This window comes from Ictidomys tridecemlineatus, chromosome 11 (assembly GCF_052094955.1).
Source record: "Ictidomys tridecemlineatus isolate mIctTri1 chromosome 11, mIctTri1.hap1, whole genome shotgun sequence".
Lineage (NCBI taxonomy): Eukaryota > Metazoa > Chordata > Mammalia > Rodentia > Sciuridae > Ictidomys > Ictidomys tridecemlineatus.
This window is the reverse complement of record NC_135487.1, coordinates 56,586,394-56,603,966: the sequence shown is the minus strand read 5'-3', so window position 1 is coordinate 56,603,966 and position 17,573 is coordinate 56,586,394. Positions and strand designations below refer to the sequence as shown.

The 17,573-nt window shown below is 34.1% G+C and overlaps 1 protein-coding gene across 4 annotated transcripts in view; it reads left to right on the top strand.

The window, feature by feature from the left end:
* Negr1 (neuronal growth regulator 1) overlaps positions 1–17,573 on the top strand; it is a 789,855-nt gene that overhangs the window by 365,121 nt on the left and 407,161 nt on the right. The gene's annotated exons all lie outside the window — the stretch shown is intronic.

Below are 17,573 nucleotides of genomic sequence, written 5' to 3'. Positions count from 1 at the left end.
TGCTAAAAATGTTTATGTGGGAAGTAAAACTTAGACTTATTTGTTCTATAAAATTTGAAAGAAAAAAAGGTTAAAGAATATATTGACCACTGAAAATTTGAGATTATTTATTGATTTGGAAAGGAGGGGTAAGACAAGATAATATAAATGGAAGAAATGATTTACAGTAGAAGGGGTAGAGAGAGAAAAGGGGAGGGGAGGGGAGGAGAGGGGGGATAGTAGAGAATAGGACAGACAGCAGAATACATCAGACACTAGAAAGGCAATATGTCAATCAATGGAAGGGTAACTGATGTGATACAGCAATCTGTATTCGGGGTAAAGTTGGGAGTTCATAACCCGCTTGAATCAAACTGTGAAATATGATGTATTAAGAACTATGTAATGTTTTGAACGACCAACAATAAAAAAAAATTAAAAAAAATTTTTAAAAAAAAGAATAATACTACTGCTTCTTTCTCCTTACTCCCACCAAACAATACTGAAATAGTAAGAGTAGGTTTTTTACAGTGTTTAAAATTATTGCCAGGAAAGAATCATTTTAAAGTCATTTCTAATTTCAGATAGGAAGGCCAAATCATTACCCTGACATTTCTAAATGAAGTTCAGGCCAGTTATATTTGCTGCAGTCCAAACTTATAATACAAAATCTATAAGCTTATCTCTCTCAAGGACTAAGCAGCCAGTCCTTAGTGCTGGGGTAGCCCAACAGAGTGTTCTCAAATTCAGGAGATATGCCTATCTATGTTGGCAAGTAAACACAAAGTGGTAATTTTTGTTGTGCTCGTCTTATAAAAGCAAGGTGAATTTATTTTACAACTTATAAATAATGAAACTAAAATCACAATTTTCTTCTTGACTATTCTATTTTCTTGGTCATAATAGTATATTGTGTCCCTTCTCCTCCCCCAAAATCATATTATCAAAATCCCAAAACCTAGTAACTCAGAATGTTACTATGTTTGAAGATAGAGTCTTTAAAGAGGTAACTCAGGCTAAATGAGGGCCTGACTGTAATCTCAGTGACTGAGGAGGCTTGAGACAGAAGGATGCCAAGTTCAAGGCTCACCTTGGCAAAGAGAGTCCTATAACAGCTTAGTGATACCCTGTTTCAAAATAAAAAAATTTATAAATAAATACAAAGACCTGGGGATATAACTCAGTGGTAAAGTGCTCTAGAATACAACCCCTAGTACCAAGAAAATGAAAAAAGTTCAAGGAATTCATGAGGGTAGTCCTTATCCAGTGACTGGTGACCTTAGAAGGGGAGGAACTGAAAAGCGGCACAAAAACAAGCTCAGAGAGAAACAGCAGGAGAAGGCATCCCTTACAAGTCAAGAAATGTATCCTTAAAAGAACAAAAGAGAAAAAAAAAAAAAACTTGTCAACACCATAAAAGGGCTTTTGACTGATCTGAGTATCCTTGTTTAAGTCCAAGGTAATCATCAATTGCTACTGCTGTTGGTGACAACATGAATCAGTTAAATTCCAAAAGCTCCAAATGATCAGGTATCTCTCTTTACAGACAGATGCAGAATTATTTGGAAACAAAATTATGAGCTTTAGTTTAAGAATGATGATGATGATGATTAATTCAGAGACCTGCTTTCTAGTACAATTAAAGCAAATAAACACAGCCTAGAAGAGGATTACAAATTGACCCAAGGATTTATTTATATATTTGAGTCTCAGAAAAAAATTTTAATCTATAAGATTAGCATTTTAAAGGCATATCAATTTATTCTTATTTGTTTTGTGATTTAATACATTTTACATTGGAAAGTTTCCTCAGTAATCAAGGTCTGCAGAACATTTACTTGTGATGCTGTGATATGAAAAACCCAGCTCCTCTTGTGTTGGCTAGTTTTTAACTGAAGGCACTTGGACCTTAGGAAAGGAACATACAGAAGAAGCAGGCCTGGCAGCTGAACCCTCCAGTAACAGCAGATTAATATTCTACCTGCTTTCTAGTGTAGTCTAATGATAATATTAGGCTGGGACATTGAAAAGGCAGAAAGTGATGATGGAGAAGACAACATTATAAGGTAAAAAACCCAGATAACATTGGGTTATAAATATAAGTATAGCCACACAATTTTAGGGTTGAAGGTGGAGACACACAACCCTAGCAAGACATGGAGGATAAAAAAATGAAAAGTTGGTTGTTTTAGAGAATAAAGATAATAAGCACCATAACTGTTTTATATTCAAATTTTTAAAATTTTATTTCCTGTGTTCCAAATAAATCTGGAATACAATATTAATGACACTGTACTTTCATAGAGTGCTTTGAGATCCTTGGATGAAAGGTACTAAGTGTGAATTAATGTCATTTAAAAGCCGTCTTAATGACTTCATGAGCAATAGTGGAATGGCTTCCAATTTAGTTCTAAATAGGTGTAAATCATTTCACATGAAGAACCAAGTGAATTAATTGCAGAAGAATAGTTCAGCATGCACCAAACCTATTAGGATACTTGAACACAGCTGCAACTCAGAGGATAAACTAGATTAGAATACTGTTTGCAGAAAATAGCAAATCGAAGCACTCTTTGAGGCAATTAACAAAATCAGAGCATCCTTTGAAGCAAATAAGCATGAAAAATGCCTTTCTTACTCTGATTTTTCCAAATGCCTAATTTTGCTAGTGTCTTGGATTATGTTCAGAGCCCAACACAACAGAGTTTCTCTCATACAGATGAGATTTTGTTTTGATGTGAACTATTCAACCACAACTCAATGCACATTTTCAACCATAGCAATGATGAATATGAACTATTACAGTAACGCCCACTCCAGCTTGACTCACTGTTGGTATTACCCTTCATGTTCTACTTAATGTTTCTCTATTGATTTGTGGGGATGGAGGGATGTAAGAAGATTGAAGGGGAAACTAGGAAAAGTTAAAATCAAGTATTAAAATACACAGATGTATGTTATTTAGAATACACAATGTTTTTAATCTATGTTATCTTAATGTTATACAACTACCCTATGGATTAATAGGGTAGAAGTCATTTTCCTATATTTAAGAAAGGGAACATTTAATTAACTGGCCCAGGGCCATAGTGAGTCAATTGCAAATAAGGGATTTAACCTAATATTTTTATTTAAAAATCTTTTCAATAACTCATGCTACAATAAAATGTCTCCTTTTAAAAAGTTTGTACTTCTTTTTTCTTTATCAATAAATATTGGAGCTACTTATACTGCAAAATAAACCTTAGAGATAATGTTTGCTGTGGGCTTTATATATTTCATATATTTGTCTCTATATTTACGTACTTAGTTTTCAAACCTGAAACTCAAATTATTCTGTGAATATAAATTTTACTCTGTGAAAGAAGATAAATGAAATTAGGAAAAAAATAAACACAGACTTCAAAATATCCTATTTGTCCTTTTTCTTCTGTGTCTTCAAAAACTTGTATTCAATATGCTTCAATTCCTAAAATGCAAACATTAAGAAATAGACATATCAAGAAAAGGCACATAGAGATATGAAATAAAGGCCATTTTGTTTCTGAATGGAAGCATCCGTGAAGCCCAAGAGGTATCTTGTGTCTACTAACCATCTACAGTATTTTCAGGAGAAAAAAAAATGAAATAGAAATGACAGTAAGTGTTTATGGTAATATTGGCTATTATATCATTTCTTAGATTCCATATATTGTTAACTTATTTTGTTTCAGGTCCTATACAAACTGCTCACTTAATAGTTTGCTCTTCTCAGGAGTGTTTCACTGAAATTTGAACATATATCTGTTGGTATATTAAATTATACTGTAATGTTATGGCATATCTTGTTTTCAGTGGTTCAAAACAACCAAGTTTTATTTTTTGTTTATGTTCTGTCCAGCATGGTGAGTAGAGGAGTGTTACTTTCATTGTCTCTGCTAGCTTAGGATGAGAATAGTGCAGCATCATCTTGAAGATTATGCAGGAGGGACAATTCTACATTGAAATAGGAAGCAGCACATGGTCACTTCTGCTTATTACACTCACTCTGGAGCCCTTGTAAATGGCTTGTTAGAGAAATTAACAGAGTTAATGTCTACAACACAACAATATTACTTTAGTTCTTAGAATAGCTTGTAGAACCATGGTTTGAAAAGTCATATGCAAGTAGCTACATTAGTCAACCTTTATCTATAGTTTTGCTTTCTGGGATTTCAGCTATTCAAGGTCTACTGCAGTCTGAAAATATTAAATGGAAAATTTCAAAAATGTATAATGCATAAGTTCTAAGCTGCCTGTAGTTCTGTGTCTCAACTGCGATGTGAATCATCCTTTTGACCATCATATATATTCTATACACAATCCACTTTTCATCATCTAACAGCCCTTTCAGTTACCAGACACATCATCTTGGTATCACAGTGCCTGTAATCAAGTAACACCTATTTTACTTAATATAGCTTCAAAGCACAAGAATAGTGGTACTGGCAATTAGGATATGCTAAAGAGAAGTTGTACAGTACTGCTCCTTTAAATAAAAAGGTAAAAGTTCTTGAGAAAAGGAAAAGAATCATACTTTGAGGTTGTCAAGAGCTATGGTAAGAATGAATCTACCTTAAATTGTGAAGAATGAGAAAAGGAGGAGAAGGAACAGAAGGAGGAAGAGAAGAAAGTCCTGCTAGTTTAACTATCATATCTCAGAAAACAAAAGTTACGCCCATAATGTGTGCTGAATGCTCAGTGTAGATGGAAAAGGCATTACGCACTTGGGTTTTGGAACTATGTGTGGTTTCAGGCATCCACTGGGGATTTTGGGACAATTCCCTGTAGGTACTAGAAGAGTACTGTAATTCAGCAAAATGCATTAAAATCACTACAGAAAACCATAGTCTAGGACTTAGATGCACCTAGAGGGAAACATCCCCATCTTCTGCTTTAGAATAATTTTTATATAATATTTAGCCATATAATTATCATAGAGTTGACTTAGAAGTTTATAATCTTCATGTATTATTATTTTCTACCAGTATTAGAACATTACCTACAATTTCCATTATTTATTTTTATTTCTGCTGTATTGTCTAGTTGGCCAGAGTAGTAAACTTTGTGGATTGTGCAAATTAAAAAATGCAAGGTTGATGCTGCTGTATTTGGTTTTATGTAAGCAAAATTAAGAGGGGCTGCTGTTACTAATGTGTCCCACAATTCTCCTCAGAAAGGATAAATTGATATTTCAGTTATTCTTATTTGATTGTAGAAATAGATCATTTGAGCTCAAGTTAGATTTGTCTACTACAAATCAGTTTATCTTGTTATGTATGGGTATGCCAATATAAAGCATGTTGTTTCATGACTGGCCACAAATGTAACAGAAATGCAGAATGTGTGCAGCTGACAGGGCTGTTTAATATGTATTCTGAGCTTCAAAGAAGCATTAAACAACAATCACAATTGAGCTGCCAATGAAAAAATTGACTTTAATTCATTCTTACTTTGACATTTCCCATGATACTTAAAGTAGTACCATTAGAGATATCTCTACAAGGGAAAATTATCCCACAACACTGCATTCGACACAAAAATATACAAAAATACTGTTCTATCAATTTTGAGGTTGAAGAACCATTAGAATTTTAGAGATCTGAGACCCAGGTAGGACTTCCAAAATGATTAGGTCATTGACTTCTGAGCTGCCCTAGGGCTATGGCTTTTCATTTCTGAGAATAATATATCACCTACATTAGTTAGCCTACGTAAGGGCATTCTGCAAGATGTACTCTGCACTCCCAAGTCACTGAAACAAAGATGATGGAGTATTTGATTTTTGTAACACATACTAGAAAAAAGCTCTAAAACTACTTCTCTATGGCTCTTCTACTTAATGCAATCCTGCAATAGAATTTAACTTCTATTAGACTTGCTCCTTACAGCTTTTTTATCCCCAGGTATTCATATGAAAGCTAAGATTCTTACAAACAAAATATTCTAGCCTTTAGGGTGAATTTTCAAAATCCTGCAAAGGCATGGCACATACAAAATCAGTTAGTTTATTTCATTTAGGGTACATGTTGCCTCAGCAGTGTTTTGAACATTCACCCCTTCAGGTTAACACGTTCATTAAAAAACATCTCATGAGTATGATATGAACTCAAATTTGAGCACACAGATTTGAATGAATAAAAAGACACTTAAAGAACTAGATAATAGTCACACCATAGGTCTGTGATTTTTCAACCTAGCTCTAGGCCAACATAATTTCACACAGTGTAACAGAATGAATAATAACATTATTACCTAATCTTTAAGACATTACATACCAAATTCTGGAATTAGGAAAATGAGTCAGCAATATGTATCTCCCCTACCCCAAGCTTTAATCATGATGTAAATAGAGTATGAGTTTAATTTATAACACTTTATTTTTTCCCCTCCCTCCTCTTCCTCTTCCTCCTCCTCCTCCTCCTCCTCCTCCTTCTTCTTTTTTTTGGGGGGGGCTTATAATCTATAGTTTTATGATGTTTTTCCTTGATAGTGGTGATTTTTTTCAAACTAGTATTTGCTCTTTCACCAATATCCAGGGAAGAATTCATTGATCATTCTCCAACACTAATTAATTAATTATGTAGCCCTCCAATATAATTATTCATTAATTATTTTAATTTCTTTGCATGAAAAATTAATCTCTATAAAACTGTATAAACTTTTCTAGCATATCTTTGTGAATAATGAATTCTATATTTGAAAATATTTAAAACAAATGATGTGGTTTGAGTGTTAACACATTCAAAATGCACAGTTTATAAACACTTTATAAGAACTATACAAACAAGTTTGATTAGTCTAGTAATATAAGACCACTGTTACATATTATAGATTTTTCAGAAAAAATGCTATTTTTTACATTTTTAAGTGAAAATAAGAAAAAGGAAATCAAAATAATTATTCTTTACAGCAATTAAAACATAAACTCTCTATTTTTATGTGACCTGAACATAAACTCTCTATGTTTTTAATCATGTTTTCATCTTTATCTATACAAATATTTTCTGGGCAGATTTCCAGCTTCTTCCCTCTATTTTGCTACCTTTTTCATAATGTAATAACCTGAAAATAACAAGCCATATAGAGCACTATCGATGCTATCTAGGTATCAGTATCCTTCACATTAAATAAATAGGAGACTAATTGCATTTGTATTATGGACTGTATTTGTCTTCCAGAATTTCAGGAAGGTAATCACTTTTGCATGCTCCATTTTCTTTAACACTTATTTTATATATAATAACATACTCTAGAATTATTTTTCACAATCATTTGTTATTTTCTCATGATAGCATAGTTTTAATTTATGGGATCCTTCTCCACACAATCAAGATTTGGGGGACTTGTGTTAGTTAAATATGGATCTACCTAATTTCATTTATAATTTCTTTCTCCCATCAAGTCACTAAATGTTTATCAAATATTTATCTAAACTAGTTTGAATCCTAGAGTTATTTGGTTCTGAATATTATTCTGTGAATAAGACATGGGAGGATCCTGCCTTCATAGGAAATAAAATGGTGAAGGATGCAGATGAACACATAGAAGTTTCAGGCATAGTGTAAAGAAAATAGTGTATCGAGAGGACACAAGAGGTGCCCCTAAATGGGATTTTGGAACTGAGAGTGTACTCCCTGGAGAAACTGATACATAGGATGGGGTAGCAGGTATAAGATACATAGGGTGAAGTGGAGTGAATGAGATAAAAGTCTTGTTGTCTATTATATACATACTTCTGTGAGAGGGTTGGGGATGGAAGAGGAGTGGGAGAAGAGTCTGTGAGTGTGTTGGGGCAGAGGAGAATAACAGAGGAATATAAAGTGCAGGCAGAAATAGGAAGAAGGAATAGAAAAATGTTTCAGAATAAGGTATAGTTTTCACTGAACAAGAAGCAGTTTGACATGACGAGGATCATATTAGAAAATTCCTGAAACATTATTAGGCAATAGAAGTAGATTTTCTATGAAGCCAGTGAAAGTCAACTTTTAGAGGCACTCAGCTATGAGCAACTTCCATGGCACTGAAGTATAATTGTTTTTATGAACATAGACCTATTTATCATTTACTTATTTACCACCTATTTTAATTTGTAAAGAAAAGTATTTTACTTCATCAATTAAGATGACTGTGTCTTTCTAGTTCCCTTAGTATCACAAGAAATTGGAGTGGCCATTGTAAGGAAATTGAGATGATTGAGGGTTAGTGGAATATTTTTATGTAATTTAGCTGCTTCCAAAAATAGTAGTTACATTTAGCTATTCCTATGATAATATCTTTCTGGAATATGCCTGCTGAGAAATAAGGAGGAGTAGGTTCAGAAAATACTTGGGAAAAATATTTAAATTTCTTGCTGATTAGACATGGAAGGGTGATATTGTCAAAGATTATGTATAACTTATATGTGCCAGTAAAATGAGGCTATTGACCACATTGTTTTAATGTTGTCTTCCATTCAAAGAGCAAGTACTTTGTATCAAACAGGTCATATCTAACAAAGAATTGATGGACTACTTTCCCAAACTGGTAACTATCCTGAAATAATTCCAGAGTACAACCAATAGTGAATTGATTTGCTGAAGCATGTTTTCCTAAACTAATATTAAAGGGATCAAATGTAACAAGTGCTGCAAAAGGAAAATTGAAAATAACCTTCCTTTTCTCTTGATAGAAAAGGCATCTTGTTCCATAAAAGGCAGAGTACCTATTTACTTTATAGGTGGTTCATAGTTAATTCTTAAAACACTGATGCCTCTGATGTTGTAACATATGTTTGTCTCAATTTTCTTTTTCTAATCTTAAATAACTTTTTTTTTCTCACAGAGAGCCCTAAATATTTTTACAAAGTTCTCTAAATACTGAATGTGTCCATCTGACAAATAGATGTACTCTTCTCATCCCTGCCCTATAATTCAGGTTATGTGATTCTCATTAATCTGTATCAAATGGAAATTGTTTTCTCCATTAAATCTTACAGAAACCAATATCATCATCTCAATTCAGTGATTTTACAGAACTCTTGACTATTGAAGTACTTACTTGAATTGTGACCTATGGCACTATTATATTAAGAGAACTTACTTATTTATTCAAACCTTTATCCTCTCTGATAGTCTAATGCAATACCTTAACTGATTTAGAACTTTGCTAATTGAAGATTGGAAGATTGACTCATCTAGATTTTTAGAACTGTATCTTGTAATAAAAGAGTAAGTTGTTTTATTTTATTTTATTGTTCATTTTTAAAGAATCATGGGATCTCTAAAAGTGTTATTTTCTTTAATTTGCATGCTTTTCTTCATTTACTTTTATATACAATAATTAACTGGCATTAAATAAGGGGAACTAAAAATATACTGTTTTAATAGCACTCAGTGTACATATTTGAAGCACACATACACTATTAATATTGGAAGGGAACTTTAATGCCTTCACCAAATAAAATTTTCCTTTCTGTCTTTAGCATACCTGGCAGTTCTCTATACATGGCTAGACTATTTCCATGGACAGAGAGTTAGCCATCAATTTCAAACGTGGCTCTCTCAAATCATGGCAGGCATAGTTGATATATCAGATCTCTGTTTGTAAGATCTAGGTGCTTCTTGAGTAATGTATTCATTCACTGTCATATTTAATTATAGCAGCACAAAAGTAGTTATGTTCCCATTTTCAGAGATGGAAACTTCAGGGAAGTTAAATGATTTATCTAATTTATTGTTCTTGGTATAAAGTCTTTGACTTGCCTTTGATGTACCAAGACAGTATCCTGTTATCCTATTATTTCATACCACATTTGTTTATAAAATATATAATAGTTGTTGATGTGTCCTAGATCTTCCCTCATGAACACAATTTAGTGACCATAAAATTAGCTTCAAACTAAACAGGAGAGTAACCCTGGACTTTCATTATGAATACGGCAACATTGGTGGAGTTACTACAGGGTACAGTATTTAAAAGACAAAATTATTATAGGGCATTTAAGAGAAAAAATTTAATATCCCAGTTGTTTTAATGAAAATGCGCAAAACTTTGTAAGGTCAGATATTTGTGCCATCATTTAAAGGACAGCTTACATTATTCACAATAGCTATAGACTTTTTTCATTTTTTAAATATTGAAATATTAAAAGAATTAAATGGTTAGGGAAGTGTCTGCTCTTCATTATTATTTGATTAGCCTATTCTTACTGACATTATAATGGAAGAATATGATATGTTTTAAAACATCATGTCAAAAACAATTCCAACACTGCCTCTAAAGCCAAAATTCCTCTTTCTAATAATTGCTAATAGGAGATATTTTACTATTCATTTGGTGTTTCTCTGATTATTGTTCAATTAAAGATTTTCAGATTATTTGAATAGTCTTTTTTTTTTAAACTGAAGATACAGTACCTTGGACATATTATGTGCTTCTTTTCTCACATTCCTTTCCTTTAGTAAGAGGAAAGACTTCTGTTTGCATCTGTTTTTATGTATGTTCATATGATAGGAAATGAGTATATTTTTAAGCTGGCACTGGGACATTAGTCCATTTTCTGTTACTATAATAAAATAACTGAAATGATTACCTTATTATGAAAAGAGGTTTCTTTAGCAATCACTTTTGGAGGCTGACAGTCTAAAATCCCTTGTCCCCATCTATTTCTCTCTGGTGAAGGATCTTTTGAAACTGAACCACAACTTGTCAGAAAAACAGGAAAGAAAATGGCCATGTTCAAATGAGTCAGATAGGACGGTTCTTATGGTTTTGGCGTGAGTGTCTCCCAACATCTCACTTTTGAGACAATGCAAGATTCAGAGGAGAAATGATTGGGTTAGAAAGTCTTAATCTGATCAGTAAATTAATCCCTGATTGGTAACTGGAGGCAGGTGGGGTGTGGCTGCAGGAAGTGATTCACTGGGGACATGGCTATGGGGTATAGATTTTTGTATCTGGAGAGTGGACTCTCTTTCTGCTTCCTGATCACCATGTGAGCTGCTTCCCCCTGCCACACTCTTCTGCCATGATGTTCAGCTTCACCTTGAGCCCCAAGGAGGGTGACTTCTAAGGACTGGAACCTCTGAAACTGTAAGCCCTCAAACATTTCCCCCTCTACAGTTGTCCTTTAGTCACACCGTGTAAAAGTTGATTAAAACAATGGTCTTGCATTATAGTCTACTATGGTGAGAGTTAACTCACTCCCAGAGACCAGCATTAGTCTCTTCTGAGGGCAGCACTTCCAAAGACTTTATGATTTTGCACTAGGTCCCACCTCTTAAAGGTTCTACTACCTTAAAACCACTTTGAGCACATGAGTCTTTGGAAGACCAATAACATCTAAACTTACAAAAACTGTGGTAGATTTTAAATGTTGACATTTTAAAAATAACATTTTCAACATAAATGAAAATCAGTGAATTACAGTAGTGTTAGTAATATGATATTTTTAAGATGTATGTCTTTGTTCAGGACAGCAAACAGAAACCACTTGAAGTATTTTAAACACAAAGGGATACTTTCTTTTTTCTTCTTTGCCATGCTGGGTGTCAAACCCTGGGTTTTATGCATGGTAAGCTATCTGTCAATGGGATTCATTCTTACACAGACATTGAGGTGCTCACCAGATTTGCTGGAGTGTTGTGCATCAGGCCTCCAGGTATGGCTAGCAAAACATTTCATATCTTATCCCCCAGGTGACTAATGCTGAAAAATAATAAGGTAGGGAATCAGGAGGCCACCACTGGAAGGGTCTAACCATTTTGCCCTTCCCACCCAATTCCATATTTTATTCACATGTGATAAGTGGTCAGCCACACAAACACCCATATCTGATCTGTCCTTGAACTTCTCTTTATTGACATATTTGCTAGAAAATGTATTCTCCAAAAAGTAGCTCATGACACTGTTTTCAATATTTTTCTTTCTTCTTAGGGGTAGTCTATACTTTCCTCTTGTTCTTGATATATCCCTAAATCAGAATCCCTATAAGACACTGTTGTTTTGTTTCTCATGTGATATTCAACCTGGTATATAATGGCATGTGCACCTAGAGCACTGTATAAATAATAAATAATAATATTTATGTCCTTCAGGGATAGACTGAAAACTTTTCTACTTTAATTGAGTTCTTCTGTTTGTGCTTTTGATGTTTTATTTATTGTGTGCTTTGTTGGAAGGATTTTTCTGTTTATTGTTATGGTTCCTGTTCTATTTCAGCACTGGAAATAGCTCCTGTCTTCTGTTGCCCTTTTCTTTGAAATTTTGTTTAATTTCTGTCAGATGAAGGTGCTTTGGAGGCTGGAGGGCACTTGGGTCAATAAATTAAGGATATAAAAAATGCCGTCTGCCACTTTTTCACGTACCATACAACATTCATCAATATATCAGGAAAAATTACTTTAGTCACAATTCCCTCACAGAGAAATTTATTTTCTTGTTTTTCTCTGATGACCTTCTAATTTTTAGGTATAATCAGATTGTAGTGAAAGCCAGTAAATTATACACATGGTTTCCTTAAGTCTAACATCCAGGCATTGCTAGATTATTCAGAATGTAGCACAGCAAAAACCTGGCCTGAAGTGCAGAATGGTACAAATTCTCCCTTTCAGGATACATTAGTAGCCAGTAACTGATTGCTTGTGTCCTCCACAGGGGATATATTGCATTACCTCCATCACCAGAAATCACTTAGCATGAGTAACAACAAGAGATGATGCCATGACACCTGTGGACCTCGTGATTATAGCCCTCTGACAATTACCTGGGCAATCCATCAGTGCATGGGTGAGGGAAGAACCTGATTAACAATGGTGGGAGGGAATAATTTAGTGACATATGGGCAAGCTTTGTTAATGAGTTGTGAGGTAGTATCTGAGTTCCACTACATGACTTTGTCAAAGTTACTTACCTTGCCAAATTTCAATTTTCTCATCTATAAAGATGTAAAACAAAACAAACTTAAAATGTTGTGGGGAGAATTAAAAAAGACAAAATATGTAAAATTATTAGCATACAACAAATTTTAAGACATAATATTTTAATATTCTATTAATAAGGGACAGCCTTCTTATTCATTATGTGCCTTGGGTGGGTGCCAGACTGTTCAATTATATCTCAGTGGGCTCTGGAAGACTGGTACTTTTTATTCCCAATTGTGAAGAATCAATCTGCTTTGGAAACTATGTGATAACTCTAATTGAAGGAGAACAAAAGAGAAATATAACTAGTATTCTCTCATTCAATCACTTATATATTCAAATAACACTTTTGAGGCAAATGATATGAACAGTATTGTGCTACATATTGGGACTCTAAAAATGAAAAAAAAATAATAAAGATATGCGTCTCCTTTGAGAAGCACACAGATATGTCAATAATTGATTTCAGTGCAGTGTCACCTAAAATGTAGCATAATCTAAAATGCACACAATAGAGAGGAAAGCCACTGACACTTAATGGAAGTGCAATGGCAAGATTTACTTTAGGAAGCAGGTTGAAATGGTTTTGTGAAATCATTAGGCCAGAACAGTTCTGGATAGGCGATGTCTCAGAAAAGAAGGAAAAAAGGAAGAAGAAATTATCTCATACTGATTATTGAAAATGAATGAATGGTGGCATATTAAAAGTGGGGACAGAGTAGGAACTCTAGCTCAGCTGTGTGGTAGAGTATGAGCTATGGCATTAGCACATCCAGGTTTATTTCTCCTTTGTGCCCCTTCCTAGTTATATTATGAATGGTTTTATGTTCAAATTTTCTTTTTTTGTAAATTTTGCAGAGTGTTTGGGATGTTAAAGAAGGCATTTGTTTTTATAGATCAGTAGAGGACCTGCATATAAGAAGCATTCAAAAGATGATTATTATTTGTAATTGGGAAAAAATTAAGACAATGTCATGGATTTTATATATATAGATTAGGGTAAAATACACATAAAAATTCAAAACAACATTCATCTCAAGTTAATATCTATTCTGTCTTAAATACCTAAATTATTTCTTCAGATTCACACCTATGTATATATAAAACTGACATATGTTCCAGATGAGAAACTATGACTTTATAAATGAGGTCCTGGGGAGCCAACCTTATCTAAATACATAGTTTCTCTTCATGGAGTGAAGTCTATTTCATTTTATTCATTTCTGTTGAATCAGATCCCTTAAATGGTTAAACAGAAAAATGGAAATGGTGATAATTACTCACTAACTTGAATTAATGTGACTGCATTATGCCCTAATAACTGCAGTTTACTCATGTCTCCCCTGTAATAATACAAAATTAATTTCACTTTATGCTTGCAAATAATCAGTTTATTTATAAAGGTTACCCATCTTTCTTAGTACAAGTTATTCATTTCTCATTACTTACTGGATTGTGCTAATGAAGCCAAGGCTGGGGATTCACACAGATCTATTTATCCTGCTCTCTTTGGTGTTGAAAGAGCAGCATGGGAAGGAGAGAAATCTGCAGACAACTGAATTTGGGCCTGGAAATTTGATTCCAGCCTCAGATATCTGCCAGGCCTAGAGATGCTTACGTATCTCCTAGCACCTCCATGGAGGGAAACAGCACTGCTCCAAGAGAAAAAGTAAGTTCTCTGAACTCAGGCACTGGCTGTGTAAGCACCCTGTCTTGATTCTAATAATAGCACAGGGTGCTAATTGTATGCTAGCCTGTCTCTAAATGTATTACATTTAATTCTCATGATGATGACAGGAGCTAAGTACTACCATTATCCTCATTTTATAGATGGAGAAACTGAGTCACAAAAAATTCAGAACCTGGCCCAGTTTCTAACAATTGTTACATGCTGAAGTCATGATTCAAGGCCAGGCTATGGGACTCCAGAGTATGTGATCTGAAAGATTATACTAAGCTGCTTCTTAAAGACAGAGCCAAGAAAATATTCCATAATTTTTAAACACTGTAGCTTCTTAGCTTTTATTATTTAGCAAAAGTGTGTCTTTTCAATGGCCTCTTCTTGCTTTTGGTTTCATTGGATGCCCAATTATAGTATTATAATTTGATTATGCAAATATGTTATTCTATAAGATTATCTTAATTTTCTTCATGTCCATATGTTCACTATTTCCAAGCACAGAAATATTTTATAATTTGGGAGGCTGTTTATCCTTTCTGGGTAAGTATTTATTTTTTTCTTTTACATAAAAGACTGGGATATAATTAAAATCTCTGAGGACTTTTTACTTGGAAATGTAATCCTCTTATAATTCCATAAGAATGGAATTGAAACTTCATATCATTCTTCTTTTCGTAATTATGCTTTTCAACAAATCAAGTTCATAGTTTTTCACAGAGTCAATTTAAGAAAGGTCTTCATTTCATTGTATTTTGTGATAATATAAATTCTAATCTAATGATTTTTAAAATACTGTTTTTATTATACACTAGAATTAGTCACTAAAATGAAGTGCACAGTAAATTTGAATCATAATTTCCTGACCTGTGAAAACAACCCATCACTGTCTTTGGATAATATCAGCTGATTCACAAGACCTACTAGACAAAGATTTTGAATAAACTGCTGAAAAGAGGTAGATAATGGGTTGGAGTATACCTCAGTGGTAGAGGCTTGCCTAGCATGCATGAGGCTTGGGATTCAATTCCCAACACCACAAAAATAAAATTAAAAAAAAATAAAACAGAGAGATAGATAACAAAAAGAGTAGCTAAATTCAATAATTCCACATTGTATTCATAAATTTAACCATCAGTGTGTATCCCAAAAATTTATACAATTATTAATTGTCAGTTTACAATAAAAATGGGAAAAATGTATAGTTATACTGTGCAATGATCCTTCCTATCTTGTAAGAGACTCATGGAACCAGTCTCTTGTAAGAGACTCATGGAACTACATGCTAGCAGATAGTATGAGTAAAAAGATCTACAAGAAGGGGGAGAGGAAGATGGAGTGTCAGATAGGAATGGCAGGGGACAAGTTACCAATGATCTAATATTTATGTTCTCAGAAGTAAGTTCTGAAAGAAAAGAAAGCAGGAGTATATTGGATCTCACAAACTTTCTCTTTGCAGATAGTTCTTAGTGAGAAGAACTTTAGACCAGCCACATATGAATGCTTATTCCATAGGTCTGGGAGTTTTTTAGTGTACCCATAAGGGTAAGTGGGTCATATGTAACCTGGATAGGCAGAATTTGGAAGGAAGCTCTCATATTCACAGAGCAGTATGGATCTGGAAACAGACTGTTGGCAGCTCTTCTTCCTTTATTAATCATTGTGAGGATGGCAGATGGTCCCTGGTTATTTTCCAAGTGAAGTGAGAACAGGGTGTGGAGAGAATTTCTTCTCTTCTCTCGTGTTCATTCAGGAATATGTGCTGTTACCTAAAGATTTAGATGGATAAGTGAGAAACTTTTATTCAACCATTAACTTGTTGAAAGTCTGCTATATTTGATGTGTCATTATAGGCAGTGGTGAAAGAACAGTAAGTCAACCCTTGCTGTTGTGGAGTATACATTCCAAATATGTCCAGAAAGAGATGATAGATAAAAGAAATAAAATAAGTCATACATTACACCTAAGATCAGCAAATTCAACCTGTAGGCCTAATTTGCCCTACCACCTACTTTTATAAGTAAAGTTTTATTGGAACACAGTTGTGTTCTTTTGTTTATCTATTGTCTATAATGGCTTTCATGCGACAATGGCAGTTTAGAGTAGTTGCAACAGAAGCCATGAAGCCTGCATCTGTCCAGAAAATATCTGCTGATTTCAGGGTTGGATGCTAGCAGACAGTATGAGTGAAAACATATACAAGAAGGGGAAGAGGAACATGGAGTGTCAGATAGGATGGGCAAGGGACAAGTCACCAATGATCTAATATTTATGTAAAGCACCGAAGAGACAAGAGATCAAGATGTTCATCTTTTAAAGAAAGACTGTACTAGGAAAAAGGAACCACAAGCTCAAAGCTCTGAGGCAGAAGAATTCTTGGAGGGTTCTGTTAGCAGAAAGGCTAATGTTGCTGTAGAAGGGTGAAGGAAGAAAAGAGGCAGGAGATCAAAGACTGGGCACGGAAGAGGGCAAATCATCACACAGGGCCTTTGTGGCCATCACAAGTTCTTGGACTTTGTGTAAAGTGGGCTGTGAAGCCACAGGAGGGTGGAGACCAAGTGGCATGTAACTTAAGTGAACAGGATCTTTCCCACTGCTGAGTTAAGAACATTCTGATGGGGAACAAAGCCAGGAGAAGGGAGGGGAGACCTTCTAGTTAATGTTATAAGGAACCAGACACGATATATCAGTGTCTGGGAATATAGGAGTATAGGAGGTGAAGAATTTTGAATTTTGGATAAAATTATCATGTCTAACATCCCTCTTCCCATCAAAGAGAACTGATACAGAACTGATCTTCAATTAAATACCACTTTCGTTTAGTTAAGAGCAATTAATAATCCCATTTTGAAATGCAACGAATATTAGTTCTTTTCTATGGAGGTATATTTATTACATAAGTTTCCCCCCACATGTATGGGATACATACACACAGGCACACAATCACACACACACATGCTTAACCAGTAGTTATTTCTAATTAGAATTTAAAAAGA